Source organism: Ursus maritimus, unplaced genomic scaffold (genome assembly GCF_017311325.1).
Source record: "Ursus maritimus isolate PB19 unplaced genomic scaffold, ASM1731132v1 scaffold_4, whole genome shotgun sequence".
Classification (NCBI taxonomy): domain Eukaryota; kingdom Metazoa; phylum Chordata; class Mammalia; order Carnivora; family Ursidae; genus Ursus; species Ursus maritimus.
Window position 1 is genome coordinate 79,693,293 of NW_024426552.1, and position 10,851 is coordinate 79,704,143.

General features: G+C 40.9%; 1 protein-coding gene across 1 annotated transcript in view; it reads right to left on the bottom strand.

The window, feature by feature from the left end:
• Positions 1-10,794, bottom strand: part of YEATS2 (YEATS domain containing 2) — a 111,269-nt gene extending 100,475 nt beyond the window's left edge. Inside the window, exon 1 of the mRNA XM_040621523.1 lies at positions 10,604-10,794. The gene's annotated coding sequence lies outside the window, so the exon portion shown is untranslated. The remainder of the gene's footprint in view (positions 1-10,603) is intronic.
• Positions 10,795-10,851: the final 57 nt, after the last annotated feature.

The window sequence follows — 10,851 nt, forward strand, 5'->3', positions numbered from 1 at the left end:
CCCCCCCCCCCCCCCCACTGATTGTTCACTCTCTCTCTCAAATAAATAAAATCTAAAAAAAAAAAAAAAAATTATGTACATTCATACTATGGAATAAATCAGTTCCACTACAATGTGACAGATAACATTCCTAAAAATCACCATGCTGTGTAAAACAATAAAAACCACAAAGCAAGGGAAAATGGGGTTAAAGACACAACATTCAAAAATGTCATGAGTGACATAAAAAAGGGAATCTAATAAAAACAGTAGCACAGTTTCACACATTAAATGGTTACAAAATACATAAATGCTACAATATATGGCACTTCACCTTGAAAAAGACATCAGTTTGCTTGTGGAAGTGGGCACTGAAAGGTTACAGCTTGTGTGTTACTGTGAAGTGGTAGAAGGAAGTAATCTGAAATCAACAGAAAGCTGCAGCACCAGATGTGGCTCAGAACAGAGAAGTTAAGTGGAGGTCGCAGGAAGGTATCTGCAAGGCTGCGCCTGCGTGTGGCTGTGTAGTCCCTTCTGTGGCTCAGTTCAGCAAACTTCAGTTTTCTGCATTCACCTAGCATTTCTTGCAGAAGAAATCATATAAGCAAATGTGAAATTCACATTATACTCAAATAGTTCCCTAATATATTAATTGCATTGGAGCAAATTCATGTTTTCTTAAAGCAAAACTGACAGACTGAAACGCAGCCATGAAAAAGAATGTGCCAATATGGAAGTACCTCCAAAATGCACTGTGAAATGAAAAAAAGCAAGGTATAGAATAATATGTGTACTTTGGGCGCCTGGGTAGTGCAGTCGTTAAAGCGTCTGCCTTCGGCTCAGGGCGTGATCCCGGCGTTCTGGGATCGAGTCCCACGTCGGGCTCCTCTGCTGGGAGCCTGCTTCTTCCTCTCCCACTCCCCCTGCTTGTGTTCCCTCTCTCGCTGGCTGTCTCTCTGTCACATAAATAAATAAAATCTTAAAAAAAAAAAAAAAGAAGAAGAATATGTGTACTTTGATTCCTTCTGTGTAAACTAGGTAAGAAAAAAAGATCTAAAAAAAAATGCTGGTATATGCCTGTGTAGGTTTTCCTGGAAGAAAATATTAAAAATATTTAAAAATTATTAACAACAGCTGCCCCTGGGTAGTGTATTTTGGTTTTTATGTTATTCCTGACTACAACACTTGAATTTTCTAACTCTGTTCATGCATTACTTTAGGGAGGAAAATGGCCAAAGGACTAATCTGGGAGATGGATTATAGTTTTACCCTGCTATCTGAAAGTGCAGCATTCCTATGAAACCTTTCCTAAATTAAAATGGTGTATCCCCCACTTTCTGGAAGTTCACATTACACTACCTCACTTTTTCAAAAACCAACATCAGTACCTGATTCTTTAACTGGAAGAAATCAGAAGAGGATTTTTGCTTTTATGAAAAAAAGCCATGACCATCTTACTTTGTAAAACCCAAGTGGCATAACATGAACTTTCAGAAAGCAGGGGTACCTATACAGAGGTCTTTATGTCTTTGTTTTCTTCTTCACTAAATGTTCAAAAGAACACAACTACAGAGTGTGGAACAACTGGAACGCTCATTCATTGCTGCCGGGAATGTAAAGTACTACAACCATTTTGGAAAACTGTTTGGCAGTTTCTTAAAAAGTTAAAGATACCCTACCACATGACCCAGCCATTCCACTCCTAGATGTTTACCCAAGAGAAATAAAAGCATATGTCCACACAAAAACTTGTAAGCACATATTCACAGCAAGTTTATTTTCGGGAGTCAAAAATTAGAAACAATCCAAATGTCCCTTAATAGGTGAACAGATAAACAAATTGTGATATATCCATACAACAGAATATCATTCATCAATAAAAAGGAATGAACTCATACATGGAGCAAGTTAATCTGAGTTAATCTCAAAATGATGCTGAGTGAAAGAAGCCAGTTTACGAAAAAGTACATACTAGAATCATTCCATTTATATAAAATGCAAACTAGTCTGCAGTGACAGAAAGCTCATCACTGGTTGCCAGGGGAAGGGACAATGACAGGAAGAGGGGAGAGAGATTATAAAAGGGCATAAGAAAAATTTGTGGGATGATACATATGTTTACTACCTTGATTGTGGTGATGGTTTCATAGGCGTATAAATCTGTTGAAACTTTCTAAATTGCACGCTTTGTGCATTTGTGGATGCCAATTGTACCTTGATGACACTATTTACAAACACACACAACTGGGGTGCCTGGGTGGCTCACGACTTGAACATCCAGCTCTTGGTTTCGGCTTCGGTTGTGAGATAGAGCTCAGCATTGGCTCCGCAGCACGGAGTCCGCTGGAGATTCTCTTGCTCCCTCTTTCTCTCTTCCCTCTCCCTCCCCCTCCACCATTCTCCCCTTCTCCCTGCATGCTCTCTAATAAATAAATAAATAAAATCTTCAAAAACAACATACAGACAGACACACACAACTATTGAATAGTCTGCCAAAAAAAAATATAAAGAATACACAATGGGAACCTCATACATTGTTGGTGAAAATGTAAAATGGTGCAGCTGCTGTGGAAAAGTTTGGCAGTTCCTTAAAACGTTAAACAGAATCGGGGTGCCTGGCAGGCTCAGTTGGAAGTGCTTGCAGCTCTTGATAGAAGGGTTGTGAATTTGAGCTCCACGTTGGGTGTAGAGATATTACAAAAAAAACCAAAACAAAACAAAACACTAAACAACTTAAAAAAAAAAAGTTAAACAGATTTACCATATGACCTAGCAATTCCGTCGCTAGTTATATATCCAAGAGAACTGAAAGACATGTCCACATAAAAACCTACATGTAAATGCTCATAACAGCATTATTCGCAATAGTGAAAAAGTATGAACAACCCAAATATCTATCAACTGATGACTAGACAAAATGGTATATATGTACACAGAATATTATTAAGCAATAAAAAATAATAAGGTACTGACACATGCTACACCACAGATGGACTGAATACAGCATGCTAAGTGAAAGAAGCCAGATACTAAAGGCCACATGTTATACGATCCTATTTACATGAAATGTGGGGAGAGGGGGGAATCAGAACTGCCTGCTAATAGGTATGGGGTTTCCTTTTGGGGTAACGGAAATATTTTGGAATTAGATGGTAGAAATGGTTGCATAACCTTGTAAATATACTAAAAACCAATAAATTATGCATTAGATGAACTTTACATTATGTGAATTATATCTCAATTTTAAAAAATATACACACTCTTGGAGCACCTGGGTAGCACAGGCAGTTGAGTATTCAACTCTTGGTTTCAGCTGGGGTGGTGATCTCACAGTCATGAGCTCAAGGCCCACCGCTGGTCCACACTCAATGCAGAGTCAGCTTGAGACTCTCTCTCCCTCTCCCTCTGCCCCCTGCCCCTCAGCTTGTGCTCATGTGCTCTCTCTCTAAAATAAATAAATAATTTTTAAAGAATTTTATTTATGAGAGAGAGAGAGCATGAGAGGGGTGAGGGGCAGGGAGAGAAGTAGGCTCTCCGCTGAGCAGGGAGCCTGACACAGGGCTCAATCCTGGGACTCTGGGATCATGACCTGAGCCAAAGGCTGACGTTTAACCGACCAAGCCACCCAGTTGCCCCAGTAAATAAATCTTAAAAAAAAAAATAAAAAAGTATACACACTCTAGTGGCACTAGGTGGTGCAGTCACTTGGGCATCTGACTCTTGGTTTCTGCTGGGGTCATGAACTCTGGCTCTTGCAATGGAGCCCTGCATCAGGCTCTGCACTCAGTGTGGAGTCAGCCTGGGTTTCTCATTCCCTCTCTCTCCCCACTGCTCATGCATGCGCACACACTCTAGTGCTCTCTAATAAATACACAAATCTTAAAAAAAAAAAAAAAAAAAGTACGCATGCTCTTTTTTTTTTTAAGAATTTATTTCTTTATTTTAGAGAGAGAAAGAGAGAGATGGCCCGAGTGGTAGGGGCAGAGGGAGAGGGAGAGAGAATCTCAATCTCCACGCTGAGCATGAAGCCCGATGCAGGGCTGCACCCCAGGGCTCTGAGATCATGACCTGAGCCAAAACCAAGAGTCGGACGCTTAACCGACTGCACCAGCCAGGCACCTCTGAAACTAATTTTTAAGAAACAAAAAGATAACAATCACTAATGTGTCCATAACTAAATGAACAAAAACATATAAATCAAGCTGAAGTACCTGGCATTCTCTTTACTCCCTGGCATTCTCCTCACCCTCAGCCTTCACTACCAACACATAACAGGTCTCCCCACACACACCCTTATAGCTCATTCTTCAGGTAAACAGAATAAACAATTCTTGGCTGGAGAACTAGTTCTATCTCTCTTTGTCTGCAGTCATCAAAGTTCACATGCCTGAACACAATTACCTTTCAATGGATTCATATTTCACCTCTACCTTCTCTCTTGCTTCCTGAAATGCTATTCATCTTTCAAGAATCAAATCAAATTCCAACTCATCCACGAAGTACACTCCGGTCTGCAAAAACTTTTTTTCTAACTTACAGAACAGATGTTATAGAAACAATTTGCTTCCTACGTCTTATTTTCTATGAGGGAAAAATGCACTGACCCTTACCCTCTATTTGGTAGCAGTGTAGAAAACAGGAATAAAAGGGGAGCAAGACAGGGGCGCCTGGGTGGCTCAGTTGTTAAGCGTCTGCCTTCCGCTCAGGGCGTGATCCCAGGGGACTGGGATTGAGCCCCGCATCGGGCTCCCTGCTCCGCTGGGAGCCTGCTTCTTCCTCTCCCACTCCCCCTGCTTGTGTTCCCTCTCTTGCTGGCTCTCTTTCTGTCAAATAAATAAAATCTCAAAAAAAAAAGGGGGGGGAGGATAAAAGGCAGGGAGATGGGGGTCAATTCAAGGATTGGCAATGAAAATTCAGATAAAAATCTCTGGTTAAACGAGAATCCTCTGAGAATCTATCCTAAGAAACTAAGAATAAATGAATTCAGAAAAGTAGCGGGATCGTCAACACACAAAAATCAGTTACATTTCTATACATAGTGAAAAATCTGAAAAGGAAATTACAAAAACAATTCCACTTATAATAGCATTGAAATGAATAAAATACAGTTGACCTTTCAATAATGCAAGGATTGGGGGCACTAACCCCCACACAGTCAAAAATCTCCCCCCAAATTTAACTACTAATAGGCTACAGTTGACCAGAAGCCTTACCAGTAACACAAACAATGAACAAATATTTTGTATGTTATATTATATACTGTATTCTTACAATAAAATAAGCTAGAGAAAATATTAAAATCATGAAGAGAAAACACATTTAGAGTACTGCATCAAAAAAACTCCACATATAAGTGGAGCCACACAATTCAAACCTGTGTGGTTCAGAGGTCAACTGTACTTAGGAATTAATTTAACCAAGGAGGTGAAAGACTTATGCAATGAAAACTACAAAACACTGCTGAAAGAAATTAAAAACAATATAGCTAACTAAATGGAAATACATCTCATGCTTACAGATTGGAAAATATTGCTTAAAAATCAGTACTACCCAAAGCCATCTATAAATTGATGCAATCCCTATCACAATCCCAATGACTTTTTTTTGTAGAAATAGAAAAACCCATCCTAAAAGTCATATGGAATATCAAGGGACTCTGACCAAAACAATCTTGAAAAAGAACAAAACTGAAGGACTCACACCTCCTGATTTCAAAACGTACTAGAAGCTATAGTAATCAAAACAGTGGGTTATTGCCATAAACAGAAATATACAGACCAATGGAACAGAATAGAGAACCCAGAATTAAGCTTTGTATATATGGTCAGATGAATTTTTACAAGAATGCCAAGACCATTCAATTGGGAAGGGACAGTCTTTTCAACAAATGGTGCTGGAAAAACTGAATATCTACGTGCAGAAGAGTGAAGTTGGACCCTTACCTAACAACATATACAACATTAACTCAAGATGGATCAAAGGCTTAAGTGTAAACTTAAACTCTTAAAAGCTTCACAACATTGGATTTGCAAAGATTTCTTAGATATGACCCAAAGGCACAGGTAATAAAAAAGAAATTGGACTTCATGAAAATTTTAAAACTTTGCGCATCAAAAAACACTATCAACAGAGTAAAAAGGCAAGTCACAAAAGGAGAAAATATTTGCAAATCATATATCCAATAAGAGATTCCTATCCAGAATATATAGAGAGAACTTCTAAAACTCAAAGCAACAAAAAACTTGACTCAAAGTAGGCAAAAGATTTGAATAAACATTTCTCCAATGGTATACAAATGACCAAATAAGCACTTGAAAAGATGCTCAACATCACTAATATAAGGGAAATACAAATCAAAACCACAGTGAGATTATCACCTCACACCCATTAGGATGGCTATCAAAAAAAAAAAAAAAAAAAAAAAAAAAAAAAAACCACCAGAAAACAAGTGTTGGTGAGGATGTGAAGAAACTGGACAATGTGGGAGGGAATATATGTGCAATCCACTCTGGAAAACAGTGTGGCAGTTCCTCAAAAAACTAAAAATAGAATTACTGTATGATCTAACAATTCCACTTCTGGGTATATACATACTAAAAGAACTAAAAGCAGGGACGTGAAGAGATATCTGTACACCTGTGTTCTCAGCAGCATTATTTGCAATAGCCAGAAGATGGAAACAACCCAAGTGTTCATCAACAGATGAATGGGTAAACAAAATGTGATATATACATACACTGAAATATTATTCAACCTTAAAAAGGAAAGTTCTTTACTCAAAGAATACGAAAACACTAATTCAAAGGGATACATGCGCCCCTATGTTTATAGCAGCACTATTTATAACAGCCAAGATATGGAAGCAGCCCAAGTGTCCACTGATTAATGAATGGATAAAGAAGATGTGGAATATATACACAATGGAATATTATTCAGCCATTTAAAAGAATGAAATTGTACCATTTGCAACCACATGGGTGGAGCTAGAGAGTATAACGCTAGGTGAAATCGGTCAGAGAAACACAAATACCATATGATTTCACTCACATGTGGAATTTAAGAAACAAATGAGCAAAGGGGGAAAGAGAGACAAACCAAGAAAACAGACTCTTAATTATACAGAGAACGAACTGATGGTTACCAGAGGAAAGGTGGGGAGATGGGTGAAATAGGTGAGTGCACATGTGATGAGCACAGGGTAATGTATGGAAGTGGTGAATTACTACATCATACCCCTGAAACTAATATAACACTGTAAGTTAACTAACTGGAATTAAAATAAAAACTTAAAAAATAACATTTTTTAAAAAAGAAGTAAATTCTGACACATGCTACAACATGGATGAACCTTGAAAACATTATACTAAGTGAAATAAACCCTCCAAAAAAGACAAATACAGTAGGATTCTCCTTATATGAGGTACTTAATGTAGGCAAAATCAATCACAGAGACAGAAAGAATGGTAGGTCGCCAGGGTCTAGGGGAAAGGGGGAATGGGAGTGTTGCTCAATGGGTATAGATTTGCAGTTTTAGAAGATGAAAGAGCCATGGAGATGGACGGTGGTATGGCTGCACAATGTTACAAACATATCTACCGCCATTGAACTGAGCACTTAAAAATGGTCAGGTGGTAAATTTTAGGTGTATCCTACTATAATTGAAAAAAAAGCATATGTAGGAGTTAAATGTTAAATATGGCCTTTCCATTATTAACCATGTCCTTCTTGATGGAGCCTATGTAATAAACTCATTTATTCCCAGAATATTTAATGGGGGAAATTATGCAAGCTCTATGTCAAGCTACATGTTTTCAATATCTCAAAGAACTCTTGACAATCAATTCCCAAAAGTGATAAACACAAAAAGATATACAAAGGACAGAAACAGAAATTCATCAATGGCCAACATACGTGAAAAAATGTTCAAACACACTAGTAATCAAGGAATGAAAAATTAAACAAGACACCATTTTTTATCCTACCAAATTTAGTTTTGGAGCAAATGGAAATAAGGCATCTCAAAAAAGGCCGAGGTTTTCCTTTTTCTTTTTTTTAAAGATTTTATTTATTTGTTAGAGAGCGAGCAAGTGCACAAGTAGGGGAAGTGGCAGGCAGAGAGAGAAGGAGAATTTCCACTGAGCAAGGAGCCCGCTGTGGGGCTCGACCCGAGGTTCCTGGAATCACCACCTGAGCCAAAGGCAGACAGGTAACCAATTAAGCCACTCAGACGTCCCAAAAAAGGCCCAGCTTTTTCTAATCCACACTCTTTATCTTCAGTTCCTCAAGCCCCAACCAATTACTCCAATCTGGTTTCCACCTCCCATTTCTAGAACTCTGGATAATTATACCAATGATCAGGGGTGCCTGGCTGGCTCAGCTGGTGGCACGTGCAACTCTTGATTTCCAAGTTGTGAGTTCAAGCCGCACACTGGGTTGAGAGATTACTTAAAATTTTTTAAATTAAAAAAAAATAATAGTAATACCAATGACAAAACTATAACAACCTCCAAACCCAACTGAGCATCTCACTAAACATCTCAGAAGCATGGATGGACCAACACTCTATTCTCCAAGAACTTATTTTTCTTGGCTTCCATGACACCAGTCTTCTGCTTTTTTTCCCTACTTCACTGGCTGTTTCTTCTGTCCTGTGTTCAATCTTCCCATACTGCACCTCGAAGTATTAGTGCCCGAGCACCAATTTTCACTTCTCTATACTCTCCCTTGGTGATCTCATACAGTCCCATACCTTCCAAAATTATCTATGTAATGAACTCCAAATTTTTATCTAATAGTTCTTGGCTCTCTCCTCCATGAGTTCCAAACCTGTACATCCAACTGCCTCCTCAATATACCAACTTCATAACTGATACGCATCTCACATTTAATACACCCAAAACAGAACTCATGATTTTTCCCACCTCAAATTTCTCTTCCTTTCTTCTTCCTCTTGGCAAATGTCACAATCTACTCATAATTGCTCAAAACAAATACCAAAAAGCAAAGAATTCTCAGGGCATCTGGCTGGCTCAGTCAGTAAAGCATGCAACTCTTCATCTCAGGATCGTGAGTTCGAGGCCCACGTTGGGCACAGAGTTTAACTTAATTTAAAAAAATATATTAAGGGGCGCGTGGGTGGCTGAGTAGGTTAAACATCTGACTTTTGACTTCAGCTCAGGTCATGATCTCAGGGCCATCCGATGGAGCCCCACTTCAGCTCCGCGCTCAGCAGGGAGTCTGCTGGAGATTCTCTCTTCCTCTGCCCCTCCCCCTGCTCGCTCCAGCTCACGCGCTCTCTTTCTCTCTCTCTAAAATAAATAAATCGCTAAAAATACATATGTATTAAAAAAAAGGCAAAGAATTCTCCCATTCCCTCACTAACCCATTCCCAAGTCTTGTTCATTCTACCTCCAAAATATTTTTAAATCTGTGTACTCTTGATCTTTACTGCCATGGACCTAGTCCAAGGTACAGCAAACAGCATCCTAACTGACCTCCCAGCTCCCACTCTTGACCCCTTCCTCCACATAGCTGTCAGATTATGCTACCTGCCTTCTTAAAACCTTCAAAGGATTCCTATGAAAACTAAATTCCTAATCAGGGCATCATCTGCTCCTATCTTTAAAAGAATATAGACACCAAAAATACATAATATCTCTAGGCAGTACAACAATACTCTTCCTCATTTTGCTGGTCTATATTTTTTAATTTTTCTATGATGAATACTTGCTACTTGCTTATTAAGAAGAAAGGATATTGCTGAGTACTGTATATTACATCGCATTTTTACACCTTAAGAAGAAAAGAGAATGAAAATTGTAGGTAAACTCTGTTATAAGCTTAGATGAAAATACTAGCAAACACATATAAACACTCTAAGAATGAGATGTCAGGGCTGTGAGATTATTGGTCATATTTTCCTCCTCTACTTTCTATTTTGTAACCTAATTACACTCATGACAGAAAAAAAAAGGTTATGATATAAACCTCATTCATTGTCTTCTGCAATCTGGCCACAACCCACCAAACCAGCCTTTCTTCCAAGTACTCACTTTCCCAAGCTTTCTACTCTAACCCCGCACTGTGTCACACCTCTGGTGCTTTAACTCGGGCATATCCCTGGAATATCCCCCAACCTTTCTAAATCCCACTCATCCTTCACGAGGGAGGGCGACAATAAGGATGGCGACAGGTTGGAGGCAGATTCCACGGTTCTTGTTGGTAAACCCACAACTTGCTGGTGCTGGAGCCAAATTTCGTCTCCAATCCCATCACAGGCCACCAAGCTTAACATCATGAAAGCTCCAGCCATTGGGGCTCAAGGGACCCCCCATCCCCTCAGGGAGCGCTGTGCACCTTAGAAGGACCCTCCAATACACCCAAATTCCAGGCTCCCGCTTCAGAGACTCCCCCGACGGACACACTCACCCCGGAACCAGCCTCCTCCTCCCGGTCCTCTGCTCTCTGCAGTCACCGGCTCCCTCCCTCTGCTCCGCCGGGGCCGCGCGGCTGGCAGGGTGGGGGAGGGGAGCGCACGTGCCCGCGCCGCCCCCGCCCAGACAATGCCCCGGAGAGCGGAGCGCGCGCGCCCGGCCGGTCCGATCCCGCTCCCGCCAACACTCACCCTTTCCCGGGTCTCCAGCCGAAGCGCAGGGCTCGCCGGGCGCCGCGAGAGGGCACGAGGGCGGTGCGGGAGCAGGCGAAGCCCCGCGGAGCCGCCCCGCCACGAGGCCCCAGCGACCCCGGAGCCCGCGGAAGCACACGGCTCGGCGGAGCCCGCCCGTCCCTTTCTGCCCTGCACGTCAGCAGCAGGGGCGGGGCGGGACGCGCGCGGCGGCGGCGGCGGCGGCGGCGGCGGCGGCGGCCGCGCGC